Below are 15,790 nucleotides of genomic sequence, written 5' to 3'. Positions count from 1 at the left end.
CCTGTGTGAGACTTTGGGATTTTTTAAGCGTTATCAGTCGTGTGTTTTTGCATTGGGTTCCATGGTTATTTGCATGTGTGTGTGTGTGTGTGCGCGCGCGCGTGTGCACCGTTTCCTATGCATGAGACACCTCCATAAGGGCGGCAGAGTGGACAAAGGTTTTTCTCTCTCTCCTCCTGACCTCCTATATAACTCTGGGCATTGTTCTCTGTATCCTATTGAACTGGGAGTCCACAGAGAAACACCACAATGGAGAATAATAGTGTGTGCGAGTGTGTGTGTGCGCGCACTCCTCGGTCTCTCCTTAGCGCAGTGTGAGGCCAGGCCAATCACACTGAACAATGCGAGATTCAGGGAAGCCTCTGATCTCCTGAGCAAAAAGGAAAAACCTCTTAAATGCATCTGGGCTGGATTGTCCCCCTTTCGAGGCATCGCGAGGAATTTTAATTGAAACATAAAAATACTCAGCTGGGTCACTGACTGACAACACACCCACATGACGGTTTTTCACACATCGGGGCCCTGGCTGTTGTGTTAATCACATTTTTGGAGTTTTACACGGGGGGGCCGCCGTGTAACTTGGGACTCTGCGGACCGCGACAGCGCATGGTCAGAGGCGTTTCTTCTTCACTGGTTTATAATTTCATCTTTCGCTCGACACTGCCTGCGCTTCACTCTTTACAGCTGTGACCTCGCTTCAGTCTCTGCTGAGCTTTCATTATGTGCTGTGATGTAGTGGTAAATACATTTTTTTGTTAAGTTTTTTTGACTAGTGTCAGTGTTGGGGTGACATTCCAAAACATTAAAGCAGGCGGTTTCCAAACTTTCCATCTTGACTTTCATTAATTCATTAATTCATTAATTCATTGAGAGGGCCCCACTGGAGGTGATATGACAAGATATTTTGATCATTGAGTATTAAATGACCTCAGTGTCACCCCTGAACACTGACAAACCAAGTGGTGACATTAAAATGTAATGGCAAAATAATAACTTGCACATTTGTGATGCATCATAACAATTTCTGTTTAATTAAATTATAGTGAAATCAAGCCATTCCTCATTTTGCAGAGGACCCCCTGAAGTCCCTCAAGGACTGAAAATCACTTTATGTTACGCAGATTACTTTTTTTGTGGTAACTAGTAACTATAATCACTGTTTTTTTTTTCTTTTTGAGGCAAAAACAACTTAAGTCTGCATGATGTAGATGACACAGGCTTAATAAAGTGAAGCCACTAGTGACGAAGTAGGAGGAAACTTTCTGTGTAGTTTTACCCGTCAATGACCAAGATAAGCGTAAAATCACTTATATTTTCAGAAAAGCGTCATCTTTTTTTTGTCTCTCTGCCCTTGAGAGATCTTATCCTCGTGATGCTCACATCAGCTTGATGCTTCTTTCTGTGATGTGCACTGTGAATGTGCATGCTAAAGGTTTATTTCAGGCCCCCCCCAAAAAGGCAGTAAACTCCATTTTTGCAAATAAACATGTAGATAAGATGAGTTTGGGTGGGTTTACATTTTGATTATAGTCAGTTTCTATGCCTTTTGCATGATCTGGCAGCCTTTTGTCACTCCATGCTCTGTCAGTCTGATCTAAGAAACTCTGAAGAAATTCCTGTGCATTCACAAATGGTGATAAAAAAAAGAGATTTTTATCTTGTTTGTAGGAATCCTGCGTTGGCCATGTTTTACCCTTCGCACAAACTGTGTCTTCCTTTTCTTTTTTTTTTTTTAAAAATGAGGTGAGAAAAGGAAGTAATTACTGAAGTGGGATGTTAGTTGTTAAACAAGTCAAAAAAAAAAGAAGCCGGGATGCACAAAAGATGCTCTTAAAAGCGAAAGAATAATTTTGTTTTTCATGAGGGAGATGCAAAGGTGTAAAGATCCATCCATTTCCCGTTGCCTTGTCTTTCATGCTCATCACCTCGCTCCATTCATCATGGCACTTTTCGAAAGTCCAACTGTTGCTTTGGTAGTGGAACAAAAAAAAAAAAAAAGACTCTGAAGTAACTTTACACAAAACGTACACGCACACCACCTTTTTCATCCGTGCTTGTGGGCGGGTGACAAACTCTGATACTGATGATAGGCCTCTCTGAGAGACAGGATAAAGTAGACACCAGTAGACCACAGAGGAGAGAGCAGCCACACACACACACTGTCCTGTAAGCATCTACACACACGTCAAGGTAAGAATCCTGCTTCACTCACGGAAAGCTTTATTTTTAATCGTTTAAAGCCGGCTCGGTCCTATACTGAGAGAGAATCATATAACTCCCCACGCAAGGTTACATTTATAGCAGGGTTTTCATCTGTAAGTATCTGATGCAGTAATATTGTTAAAGCATACAGTATCTTGAATGCGTGTGTGTGTTGTGGTGGTAATATATCTATTTTGACTCTTTCATGTTATTATACCACAGAAGAAGCTGGAAATAAATCATTATTTGTGCATAACTTGCGTTAAAAAAAGTTTCTATTTCTATTTTTTTTTTTATGTCCCTTGCACTGACATTGCCAAGTGCAGCTGTGCTTTGAATCCTGCGACGACACACAGTCTATAATAATGATGCCGTAATAATGCAGCAATATGACTGTGTTCTGCTTTTCTGCTGTTTATTAACAGCAGCAAATCAATTTGAGGAAGAAAGAGCAGACAGAAGCATCCTTGAATGCGGCGCTGTCTTTTTTTCTCGCGCCGCCTGTGAGCAGCCTCTAATCCTTGTAAAACACGGCGCTCAAGAGTTTTTCTGGACTTCTCCCACGTGTTGCGAGCGCGTGCGAGAGAGAGAGAGAGAGAGAGCGGGAGAGGGAGAGAGAGAGCGATGCGTAAATGCAAGCTCCTACACGACTCGAGGTGTGTTTCATTAAATACAGAGTCGAGAGGGAATCTTTTGTTTGTGCGCCGTGCTGTTTGTGAGAGTTAAATGCAGCGACAATAAAAGTGGAATTTGACCTTTTCATGTGTCTAACTGTTCCCACAATGCTCGCCCTGCATTGTTTGGCAATGTGGCGAAGGGATGAAAGAGCAGTAATGTAGTATGTACCTGTAAAAAAAAAAAACTGATCTGTCTGTTACAGGATGCCCATAAATATAACAGAAACAATGAAAGGACGTGATGAAAATGAGATTTAGCAGCGCCATTGAGGATTTTGCGTTGATGATGATAAATGTTTGTGGAAAAAATAACCCGATCCCCTCCGAATGTTGAATGCAGTTGCATGTGTGCCGGGTGGCTGTCGAATCAAGGATTAATTCTCAAACCGATCAGATTTGCAGAAATGTCACATTTCACCCTCCAGCCTGCCCGCGTGACAAAGGCCCGGCTTTGCTTTTTCCCCTGTTTCAAACCCTCCGTCTACTTTTACTTTAACGACTTTTTCATCGTTAACCAATCCATTTGCATTGCCACCAGAGATGTGGGATACGGACAGATGTTTTGTGTTTGCCGTGACTGAAGATGAAGCTATTATAGGCCTGTTGCCATCCCCTTTCCAGCCGATTTGTTTATTTCTGCACAGATCGAGAGAATTCACAATCGCTCTATTGATGCTTCAACTCGCCGCGCACAAATAAAAACATACAGTTTCCTGGTTAATTTACATGACCTTCCTCTGGGTTCACATAACACCGCTCTGTTTTCATTTGTATCCCTTAAGTTGATTCCATATTATGAGACCCCCTGGTCATGTGCGCGCATAAATGTGTGTATGTGTGTGCCTGTGAGTGTGCGCGCGCGTGTGTGTGTGGTCACTTGCAAATGACCAGAGACCGTTTGTTTGCTCCACAGCAGTCCAGTGGCATGATTTGCATTTCTTTTGAAAATCAGTGAAATTTAAGCAACAGTAGCCCGATATGTGTCCGCTTTGTACAGCTCGCTTGTTTTTCTTCACTTCCACTTTGTTCTTTTTTGGTTAATAGTCAGCATGGAAAGCGGGGATCTGTTCCAGCGTTTCCTTAAACTATGACAATTTAATGGCTGTGAAAGTCATTATCATATGACTTAGCGTATCGCTGGTGGTTCATTAAGACGTGTGATACCACTTGTGGCATCCATGAAGTTGAAATAAAAGGAAAATTGGCACATGAAAAGTGCGGCTTTTGGTGAAATAAGTAAAGCTGTCCCCTCTAATTTAAAATCATCAAGAGTTGCACGCATGTTCGACGGCATATCCTCAGCTTGCCGCTTCAGTAACAGCAGCTACCTGGAAAACACGCGCTTGCATGTCCTTGTGTGAGGGGCGACTTATCTCTCTCCCCATCATATATACTCGGCTATCTCTATCTCCTGCATTTAAATAATACGGGATACATGTAAATTCACCAGGAATATAAACAGAAGGTGTGTGTTGAAATACATATCTGTTTATCTATGCTGGTTTGATGCTTCTGTGTGGACAAACGGTCTGAGATTGGAGATCGGCTGCTTGGGTTTCACATGCCGGCCGCGACTGCGAGCGCTGACTGTCGTGAAGAGCGACGAACCCCAAAAAGTTTTGGGTCTCCACCTGAGATGGTAGATGGCAGTTCTGGCAGCTGTGAAGCAGGAATGTAGGTGAACGTAGATGTTGCAGAGCACGGCTGCGAGAGCTGTCAGTTACAGGCTCTGAAATTTGTTATTAGCCCCGCCGCACTTCCTCTATTTGCTGTGTTTTCATGCGGTGGTTTGATGCACAGTGACAGCCTTTGGCTGCTTCTCTGTAGTCAAACAAGGATGTCTGTCCATGTTTTCATTTCTGGATGTAACTTGATCTGGCCAAGGGAGCTGAGGTGTAACACGCTCGCAGATGAAAGCACTGTCAGTTTTAAAGGCTTTTACCATGACAAATCCGGTAGCTCTCAGTTATATAAAAAATAATAACAAAAAAAATTGAACCAGTGCCTGCTGCTGATTGCAAGTTTAATCAAGGTCAGTTCTGATATCAGATGATAAAGTACAGGAATGCTCTCAGCAGAGAGCAGATCTCGTCTCAACGTGCAAATCTGGACATGAACAATTGCAAAAAAAACAGCAATGTAAACTCCATTTCAAAGTGAACATGCCAACATGATCTGTCCATGTGTGTGTGTGTGTGTGTGTCATTTCCTGTATTTTCCTTTCTCCCAGTATGCGAAAAAGTGGTGGTTTTAAGATACCGGGGAGACACAGACTGCCTGTGCATCTCCCCTTTGAATCACCACAACCACGAGAGGTTCATGATCATAACTGTGCACAAACAATATTAGGGCTGATAGGCTCAGTAGTGTGTGAGATTAGCTGCAGACAGACACACTCGCACACGGACCGATACACACGACTCAGTGCATGATCCCCTCCAGGCTGCCTCCTGGCGGAGATAATTATTATTTTCCCTTTCACTCTTATTACTTAATGTTTGAAGGCCAAGATGCTGCAGGTGTTGATTATTTCACAAGAAAAGGGGCATTCATGACAAATTAAGGCATTGAATTAAATGCGTATATCATGAACACATCTTGTCACATTCTATAAATCACCGCGACACCCCGAGGTTCACCACCAAGGTCAGCATCGTGCTATGTGCTTCATTCTCAAGCTGGTCCGTTCTGTTGAGGCCGTGGTGAACGCCGGCGACTTCTCAGTGTAACCTCTTTATTAAAGCACAGCTCCTGGAATCAACTTTGTGAAAATGACTCGGCGAGCATCACCGCAATTCAAGCTCCGGAGCCTTTTCTGCCCCCTTGCTTTTGTCGCGTTCTGAAAGGTACGGGCCGAGCGGCAAATGGGCGACTGATTAACATTCATTCAAACATGCATTCATTCCACAGCAAGGAACTTCAAAAACGTTTTCTTTGCAGGTTGTGTTTTTTTTTTTTTTCTTCTTTTTTCCCTGTCATTCGGATTGTTTTGGTGGTTGAATTGATATTCCTTTTTGAATGGAGCACTCGGCGCACCCTGCCATAAGAGTTAATGGTGCGTTTCCTGTTTTTCCCCCAACCTTTCTGTCTTTTTATTTTTTTATTTTTTTTATTTTGCATTTTCAGACAAAATCAGTCTACACTCACACCTCTTAGCCGGGCCTCGGAAAAGTGGGCCGGCGTGCAAAACCAGGCGGCGTGTCATTACTGTGGTCAGCGCGGCACTTCAGACATGATCTCTGGCTTATTGGAGCTGGTTAAGACCTATGGCACAAAGTTGTTTGCAACATAGGCGGCTATACTCGTCAGCCGCACACACACTCGCGCACAAAAAAAAAAAACGCACACAAACAACACAGACCTCCCGCTGCTTCTCAATGCTGAGACGAACAGGCCTTCTGCAGAATCACCTGTTGTGCTCCTTACTGCTCAAAGGCGTTTCCATAGCAACGCCTCAGCGCCCTGGCCCCTTGGTCTATATAAGACCCTCAGCAAACATAGACTGCCCACCCCCCCCTACTGCCACCAACTCCATAAAACACACACCCACACATGCACACGCGCACACACACACACACACACACATACAAACACACACACACACACACACTAAGGCGCATATACTGTGCACACGTGGGTGCTCTCAAGCAGAAGCTGTGAATGGGGTGAGGATATAAAGTGTGCCGGGCTAACGGGGGGAGCACATTGTGAGAGTCGGGCCGCCTTTGTCTGCGCTAGCCTGAAGGAGCAGGGGGTGGAAAGGGTGGGTGGTTGAGCTTTCTGAAGGGAGAGAGAGAGAGAGAGAGAGAGAGAGAGAGAGAAAGAGAGAGAGAGGAGAAAAAAGTGGCCTTCATACACATCCTTTTCTTCCCCTTCTCTTGTTCTATCTCTTTATTGGGAGTGTGTTTTGTCTTCCCCCCTCTCTCTCTCTCCTCTGCCTCCCCCTCCTCCTCCTCCTCTCTGATAAATGCCACAGTAGCCTTTCGCTAGCCGCCACAATAGACGACCTGTTTCAGAGAACGCGAGGGAGAGAGAGAGAGGGAGAGAAAGAGGGATGAGAGAGGCACGAAAAGGAAAAAAAAAAAAAAAAAACGGGGCTGCTTTTTAACCTGCGTTTCTGAAAAGCAGAAGAAGAAAGGGGCCGCGACCAAAGCCAGAGTCCTGTTCTCTTCTCTTTTCTCCCTGCTTTCTCTCTTTGTGAAGGGAGCAGTTGTGTCATCAGCCTATTTATACATCTTATTTAGAAAGCCTCGGAGAGAAAGAGAGAGAGAGAGGAGAGAGAGAGAGTGGACAGGCAGAGAGCGGAGAGCAGAAAGAGAGAGAGAGAGAGGAGGGTAGAAAGTGTATTGGAGATAAATGGAAACACAGCAGACATGTTACATGTGTCTAATGTGGGAATCTAATCTATTTAATTCTGATCACTGTTATTGCACCCAGAGACATGAAGAGCACGAGCGAGCATAGAGCCATTTCTAAAACACAGTCATTCAAATTTACGATTAAACACCGAATGCAAAGCAAAATTCTTTACATTCAGATTCTGTTTGATTTTCTTGACTACATTTTTTTTTTTTTTTTTTACAGAGAACTGCAAGTTGTTCTTGAAATATCAGATTACCCGGGCTCAGCTAAATCCTCTGAATATTTTTATTTTTTTTTCACATCATAGGCTTTTTATAGAACAAGTACTTGACATGTTCCTCAGGTTGAGCAAGGCACCGTCACTCTCAGGGTTGGGGGGTTTAATTCCCACTAAGGCCATTTAGATGCTTGGAAAAAGACGAATTCCATCTTTTGTTATTTATTTTCTATAAATAAAAGACTGTGCCAAGCGTAAAATGCTGCCTCCTGTGCGACAGTGCATCTTATTTGCATTTCAGCCGTATAATGGACTAATGTTAGCAGATTTATCACTGACTTATTGTCCAGGCGCTCAGCTAAAACCAGCTAAAACGAATGGCCCTTCCTTTACTGTGCCTTAAGCCATATTCAGTCACTTCACCAGTGCTGATAATCTAGTTAATTTTCCCAGTGAATCCAATCTCAAAACCAAGTTGGATAAGATTTATCTTTTAATAAATTAATGGATGCCAGCCTAAATCCCAAAGCATTTAGAGCCTCTCAGCTACTGTTAATGAAAGACACTCGGGAGTTTAGTGATGCTGATTGTCACTAAACTCGTTTTTTTTTTTTAAAGAAATATGTACTAGCAAATCAGAATAACATCAGATCTGGTCACTTTTCCATGCCAGCACTGTTATTGCTGTTAGATCACCTGTCAATCAGTGTGTGGGCGGGACGGCGGCGTCTTTCTCTTTGGACTTTTCCGTCGATGGAGCTCTGCAGGTGGCGCTCTTTTCTTTGTCTGTTCAAGTCATGGCAGCTATCGCTATCGATGCTAACTGCCCAGGTCCTTCTTCCTCTGTTTATTCCAAACAACCTGGAAACGTAAAACGCATCACTTCCTGTGCAGCGGTGAATTTTCTCCAGGAAAGACGTCTCCGCACCAACTATTTAGATCTGCAAAATGTAAAAACTGAACTGTCGATTGATGGAATCCTGAGTTTGTAGCACGCATTTAGAGTAGAAAACCTGACATTTACTTACATGAAAATGCCGCAAATTCTGACTTTTATGGAGAACTCTGTAATTATGAGAGTTTTGCAGTACTGACAGCAGTGTTTGGGAGCTGTTGACCCAGCCCAGTCTCTTCATTCTGCGTATAAATAACATGAGTTTTCAACTTTTCAAATGGCGTACAGTGGAATTTATATGCTTGGGGGGATAGTTGATGGGTCAAACACACAAGACTTTCCTGTCGGAGACCCGAGTTCAAGCCCCCAAACCCTGACCATGACCTTTCCCGAACCTTAACCAAGGAGGTTTGGTGGCTAAAGTTGCCTAATGTTAGCCAGCGATCTTTTACTCTTACCCTTATACCCTTCACACGTGCACAAACACTCCTGCAAGTGTACAGCCAGGAAATACCAAAGCGAGACTTATAAAACTTGCATTGTAGTTTATAATCTATCCATGCAAAAAAAAAAAAAAAAAAAAAAATTCAGCGAATCTCCTACTTACTGTAATATAATAATAGAAAACTGTTCATACCAATTCATTTTGAAAGAGCAACAACAGCCAGTGGGGAAACTCGACCAATCAGTGGTGTAACTTGATCAATCAGTCAGTGATGCAAAGAGTCCCATTTCTGCTATGAGAAGCAGTTCAACTTGCAGCAAAGGCAATGATAAAGTCAGAAAATCCACATGAAAACATACAAAATCACTTGGAAAACAATCAGTATTCATAAAAAAGGTGTCAGTCCCTCACCTGCTGGTACATCTGACAGGCAACACTTCAAACTGGACTTAATGTCCAATTTGTAATAAGACATATTCTGAAACAAAGGATGAGAAGTAAATAACTTTGCACACTTTGTTTTTAGATAAAAATGCTAAAATGCACATACAGATTAAAATGCAGGCATCGACCACTTGTTCCGCAGATCTTGCTTTGTGTTAGCTGCGGTTTTGCATCGAGCTGCACGGGCCTACATGCTAACTTGCATTGGCCAGACAGTTTGCTCAACCAGAACATAAAAAGTTATTAAGTTATTTATTTTAAGTTAGTTATTTTCTGCAACTTTAGCAACTCTCAGTGGCAAAGCAACCTCGAACCACAGCAAAGCAAACCAGAAACACCGTGCAGTGGTTCCTGCTGCCAGGCTAACAACTCATTCTCACGGTGAAAACACTCGCCAGCTAATATTTGGCAAAGCACTTGGCTCAATTTTTACCCACAGAGTAACTGTGAGGAGGAAAAAATAAGAATAAATAGCTAATATATAGTATGATTTTTTAAAAGTCTTTCCATTAAGAAATAGAACAGTCCACAGAGTAGTGGCACCACCAGTATTTATTCTTTTTAGCCATCTTTTCCTCTATTTATTTTTCTTTTTAATACGCTGCTTATCACTTGGTTTTGGTTGGACTCTTTCCACTCTGGTTGCTTAAATTGAAAATAAGGCAGCATGTTTTTTTCAGAAAATGTCATAGTTTATATTTTTACATCACCCCAGTATTTATGACAGCCCCAAATTTGCAGCTTTCTATTTCTCTAGCGTTCTTAAACATGACAGCAACTAAATATGCATTAATAAGATAAATAGCCCATGGTGTTGGTCAAATATTCTTCTTTTTTGTCAGAAACTCGAATTCGACAAGGGCACAGCGGAAAAAATTTCACATGACTTTGTCAATTCATCATCTGCGACCCACTAAAAATGTTTTTTTTTTTCTGAAGCGTGACTCAGTACCATACAGTAACTTTTAGGGTCAGATCTTTTCTTCTATATCCTCCGCAGTGAAAATGAAAATGCGAGGCTCTGTCTGGGCAGAGTGCACTTCAGAGATATTTGGCGTCAAAGATTTGACAAACCATCCGGCAAGGCTGTTATGTACTTTCTCCCGTTTTGAATATTGACCTCAAAAAGCTTTTTTAAATGTATTTAAGAAAACATACCACACAAGCCATAAATATGTGGATAACGCAAATTTGACGGAAATGCGAGGCAGATTATGCTCGAAATATGCCGTTCGTTTGATTTCTCTCAGACTCTTATCTGTTCGGTTTTCATCACGTCTGTGGTGGTACAGGGAAATTGGTAAGAGTGATGTGACCCTGTGCATGTTCTTGTGTGTGTGTGTGTGTGTGTGTATGTGTGTGTGTGTGTGTGGTGGGAGTGCCTCCGCGGGGCAGCCCCTGAACTCCACAAGGAAAAGGGGAGTAAAATGTGGTCTTTGTGATGTCTCTATCACTCAATCGCAGCGCTGGAGTTCCCAACACTGCTCTTTGTGTGATGAACTGACCAGCGACCACACAGAACAACAGCACCTTATCAGGGCTTGTAGCTCCCTGCAGCACACACACACACACACACACACACACACACACACACACACACACACACACTCACACACTCACACACACACAAACCCAGAAGAAGAAAAAAAAATTAGGGAAACTGAGTGTGTATTCTTGATGAGCTTATTCTTTGGACTGTGCGCAGCCCCTTTGGTTCAGTACCCTTGACATCAAAAGGCCAAGAGAACAGAGGAAGAGAGGGGAAGGAAAGGAGAAGAGAGTAAGGCTTTTGTGTCTCTGGCCCTGAGAGCTCATTCTCTAATGAGGCCCAGTCAGCAACGCAAGGAAGCTTTGTTTGAGAACTGTGTGTGTGTGTGTGTGTGTGTGTGTGTGTGTGCGGGTCTCTGTTTGTGAGTGTGTATTTCGTTTTTTTTTTTTTTTGTTTTGTTTTTTTGTGTGTGTGTATTTCTTACCAGCCTCTCCAATAAAGGATCCCAAACACACATGCATGCACACACACACACACACACACACACACACACACACACAGAGGTTAAAACAGGTCATCTGTCAGTGTAAGCTCAGTGTCATTAATATTCTAAGCATTGACTGTTTTTTTTCTTTCTTTCTTTTTTTTTTTAGCTTCATGTTTAATGACTTTTCCTGAGTTAATGGGGGCAACTGGGTCAACATGAAGCGAACATGATGATGTGTTTTCAATGTCCCGGACACATTTTGCACGCATCGATATGTTTTGGGGGTCTATTTCACCCCAAAACAGCTTACGTATTAACGTTTGAGCTGTATAAAACACATAAGAAATGTCGATATTGAGGGAACTCTTCCAAAACCTCTCCTCTGCTTTAGCGTCCTAACCAAACATCACCACACCTGTCGTGATGCGAGAACCACCGGTGGTTAACACGACTTTAGAGAGGGGAAAATGTCATCTCAATGAGACCTTTTGATTTATAGCAGGTTGGGTTATGGTTTATTTAAAGGGTTTTTTCAAGGCTTACACCGCAAAAAAAAAGTTGTTTAGCGTCGGTCTTAGTTAAAATCTTGTTTTTCTTAAGGCGAGTCACAAAAGTCAGCCAATAAGACGAGGCAACTGCGCTTGATTAGAGTGCAATTTGTTTCCAAATTTTCTCTGAAATGTAAAAATATGTTAAAGCAAGACAGAATAATAAGGCAGATCAGCCTCAAGATCAGCCTCAGCCTCAACTAGGCTCAAGAAAATGACACCTGACTAATATGATATCATTGGAAACAAGTGGGGTTATGTCATCCCACTGGCAGATTTTTTTTCATGTTTTCCGAAAAAGATGATTTTACAATGACGAGGCTGAATGACGTGAGATGCATATCTTGCAGTGTGTGGCCTGAAAATTAGACAAAACACATATTCTCCAGCGTCCTCTTTGGTGAACGCGTCAGGGGGAAATTGCGGTTTCCAGAAATCTTGAAATCACTGATGTGAGAACTAAAAAATGCCGGGAAACTGTGACCTCAGGGACCCTCATGACACAAAAATCCACCGAAATGGAAAAAAACAAAATCAGACTGCAGAATGCATGGGTTCAGGATGCAATAGATTTATGCTAAGAAGGCTCGGGTTGGGCTAAAGAGGTGAGTAAACTCTATTCTGAGTACAGAAAGGTGGGTGAACTGAGCTGAGGTGGCTTAACCCTCCACTACATCGCTGCTTAAAATACGGGAGGTTGAAGTGTGAGGTTGAGGATTGTTTTGCAATCCACTTGTGCGCTGTGGAGAGGCAGAGGGAGGCTCTTGTGACTGTCATAAAAGGAGAGGAAATGTTTTTTTTTCCTCCCTTTTTCCCCCATTATTTATTTATTTCACCGCTGCTACATACCACTGTTTTTAATAATTGAAAAGGCACGCCAACTTTTTATGGTCGTTACCATCTCGTGACCTATCCTCGATTAAACCCAGGGGTGTGAGAGAAGGTAAACCCACCTCAACTCAGCCTTTTTACTTGCAGAATAGAGTTTAATCACCTTTATAGGCTGATATTAATCTTGATGTTATAAAATTCACAGTATGCATGGTAAGTAGTTCCAAATTGATGAGGGTTAGATGAGGATAGGCTTTGATTAAGGACTTCTTATGGGGACTTTTTTTTTGCAAATTTGGCCCCTTCAGTCATATTACCTCAGTATCCAACAAAGAGGACTGGCACCAGAATCAACTCTGCGGTGGGTATGGGCATGCTGCTACTTAAACAGAGAGCATGTTAAGTAATCATGGGTGATTTGCACTGACAAAAATGAGAATTTATAGCAGCTCAGAGGCTGGGTGGTAAGTTAACCCAAGTCCAAACCTGCCAGGCTTGTTTAAAGGATTGGTTTTTTAAAAAAAAAAAAAAAAAGAAAGAAAGAAAGAAAAAAAGAAAAGAAAAAAGAAGACAAAAACATGCTCCGCTTAAAACTACTTTCAATAACAGAAGATCTCTCTCCCTGCAAGACTTCAAGGTTAACTTTTGTTTACACCGGAGCAAAGGTAGCCCAGTAGCTTTATTCACTGTTTTTTATTCACCGCTGATTCATAATGGGCTTCACTGAGAAAGATTGAGATTTTCTTCCCAGCCGTTGTGACTATACACCACACAGAATAAAACCAACACCAACTTTTTATTATTAGTTTGTTTTTATTCGATTATGAGGCTAAATAACTTAAGATGAATATCTCGCCTGAAAAAATTCAACAAAACACTTTCTCTTCAGTTAAGACACGGAACAAAAGCAAAACCAACTTTTTGCTATTTGTTTGCGTCTTCATACTTTGGAGGACATCATTTCACGATTGCTTAGCACGCTATAAGCTAAAGCAGTGGCATGCACACTGCACAGAGCTGTCTACCAGTTCGATATCTATTTACTGAATAAGTTGCACATCAGGCCAAAATCCCCAAAAGTCAAAGTAGTCCTTCAGTCTAAGGGGACAAAAGCAAAAAACGAATGTTTTCCTTAAACTACATCTGATGTGTTGATATTGCTGATTGAGATTTCCTGTGATAACGACTGAATGTCATTGTTTACCCGCCTTTTTTCAACCATTACCTGACTCATTCAGCCATCAGGCCACTGTGACTCTAGCTGCTGTGATTCAGAATTGATATTTTCCTCACCTTCCTCGTAGCGATTATATTGACAAAACCTCCTCGGCCCTGCTGGTCCCATTGGTTGGTTCGTCATTACAAATGCACGCTGCGTGGCCAAACTTTGTTCAAGCCCACGTACCTTTATTTTGACTTCAAGTGGAGATCCCAAGGTTTCCAAAGACACACAATATGTCCTGCTGAATTACAGGGGAAATGTGTGCAAAATGATGCACAAGACCTGTAGATGTTTTCTATTTGATGCAATGCTGCAGCCATGAAACCGAGGGATCCTCATTTTCACTCTTTGACTCAGTACAAGCGTGAGGCGGCCTCAGTTAAGCATTGCAGTCGTGTCGTATAATATGGAAATCAATGTTGTTTTTTTCTCTAAGTTTGAAGCTACACATGGAGAAACGCAAGAGTTCAGTTAGCGAGAAAAACAATACGAGTGCAGTGTGAGTCTCTTTCTGTTTGCCGTCTCAGTGCGGCTTTATTGCCTGGCCTTTGCATCAGTACAACAGCATCCACCGGCGTGTCATTATCCTAGCCGCACTTTCCTCATTTTCAAGCAGGTGTCCAGGAAATCATAACCAAGGATAAAGCTGACTTTGTTGGAAGGTGTTAAGCCGCTGGCCGCCCTTATCACGGCGCTATCACAACTGTTGGCGGGTTGAAATTCGATCGGTATCGTGCACACCGTGGCTACAGTCAGGCTTACCTGCAACAACATGCTAATTATGCAAATGAAGCCCTTGTGCGGTGGGATTTGAAGAGGCTCTTTGTGCTTCCCCCCCCCCACCCCCCCCCCCCCTTGGGAGAAGAGCCGGGGGTGGGAGAGGGGGGCCGGCCGGGTCAGAGGTAACAGAGAGTAGAAAAGACAGGCGTTACTGGTGAGCTGGAGCCAGTCAGCATGACTTGTCTCGGCAGCTCCGCTCCGCTCAGGGAGCACCGTTGGATTTCTGCACCTCCGGCCGTCCCCAGCAGGTCAGTACAGCAGCTGAGAGGGAGCCTCAGTGGGAGAAGCAGGGCTTGATGGAGGGGCTAAGTATGCTGTCCATCTTGCTCTTGTTGACACACTCTCCATGCAGTGGTAGGAGCTGAATGTGCACTTTTCTCTCTTTTAATTTGGTCTTATGTTGGTTAAAATCCTTCTGCACAATCCTTTTTGGTTTTTTTGTTTGTTGTCGTTTAAGTGACATGTTTGTTCATAGAGATGTTTGCTCTTGTGCAGGTCTAGCAGCAGCTCTGCAGAGACAAACTGCAATGTATTAGCCATGATAAAGTGCACTTTTTTTTTTTTTTTTTTTTTTTTTTTTTTTTTTATGGAAACAAATGCAAAATAAATCCTCCAGCGGGATGAGATAATCCTGCTTGTTTCCAACACTAATCAAATTGTTTCCAGAATTTTCTCGAATCAAGTGTCATTCTCTGGATCTCAGCGGGCTGATCTGTCTTATTCTGCCTTTTTTTCCCCCCAACATATTTATACTTGTGTAAAAAAAAATAAAATAAAAATGAAACAAACTGCATTGGAAACAACTCATCCCACTGCCCACTTTTACCTTGTTAAAGAACAAACTTTTCCAATTGAAGGTGACTTGATGAGGTGTTGGACAGACAGGCATTTTGAAGCTTTTGAGGAGGGGAGGTGGGGGGGTTTCAACTTGTCGTGAGGAAGATGCCCCTGATGTTTTGCAGGTTCAGTGTGTGTGTGTGTGTGTGTTGTCAGCTGGTGAGGTTTTTGGCCCTGCTGATCCCTGTGGGCAGAGAGAGAGAGAGGCAGAGGCTGGCGCAGGTCTCTGCATCGTCAAACATCCCAAAGCAAACACGGCTAACGGTGGAACACTTCCCAAAACATTTGTTTATACATCGCTTCACACTTGTCTTAACACGACGGCTCGGCAGGTTTCAGGCGTAATAGTCCAGC

At 42.7% G+C, this 15,790-nt stretch overlaps 1 protein-coding gene across 4 annotated transcripts in view; it reads left to right on the top strand.

The window, feature by feature from the left end:
* Positions 1-15,790, top strand: part of sox13 (SRY-box transcription factor 13) — a 54,771-nt gene that overhangs the window by 2,764 nt on the left and 36,217 nt on the right. Inside the window, exon 1 of one of the 4 annotated variants that reach the window (XM_030052039.1) lies at positions 14,785-14,847. The exons of the other annotated variants lie outside the window; for them this stretch is intronic. The gene's annotated coding sequence lies outside the window, so the exon portion shown is untranslated. Of the gene's footprint in view, positions 1-14,784; positions 14,848-15,790 lie in introns of those variants that run through there. 4 annotated transcript variants of the gene reach the window in all.

This window comes from Myripristis murdjan, chromosome 5 (assembly GCF_902150065.1).
Source record: "Myripristis murdjan chromosome 5, fMyrMur1.1, whole genome shotgun sequence".
NCBI lineage: Eukaryota > Metazoa > Chordata > Actinopteri > Holocentriformes > Holocentridae > Myripristis > Myripristis murdjan.
This window is presented reverse-complemented; position numbering and strand designations above follow the sequence as displayed.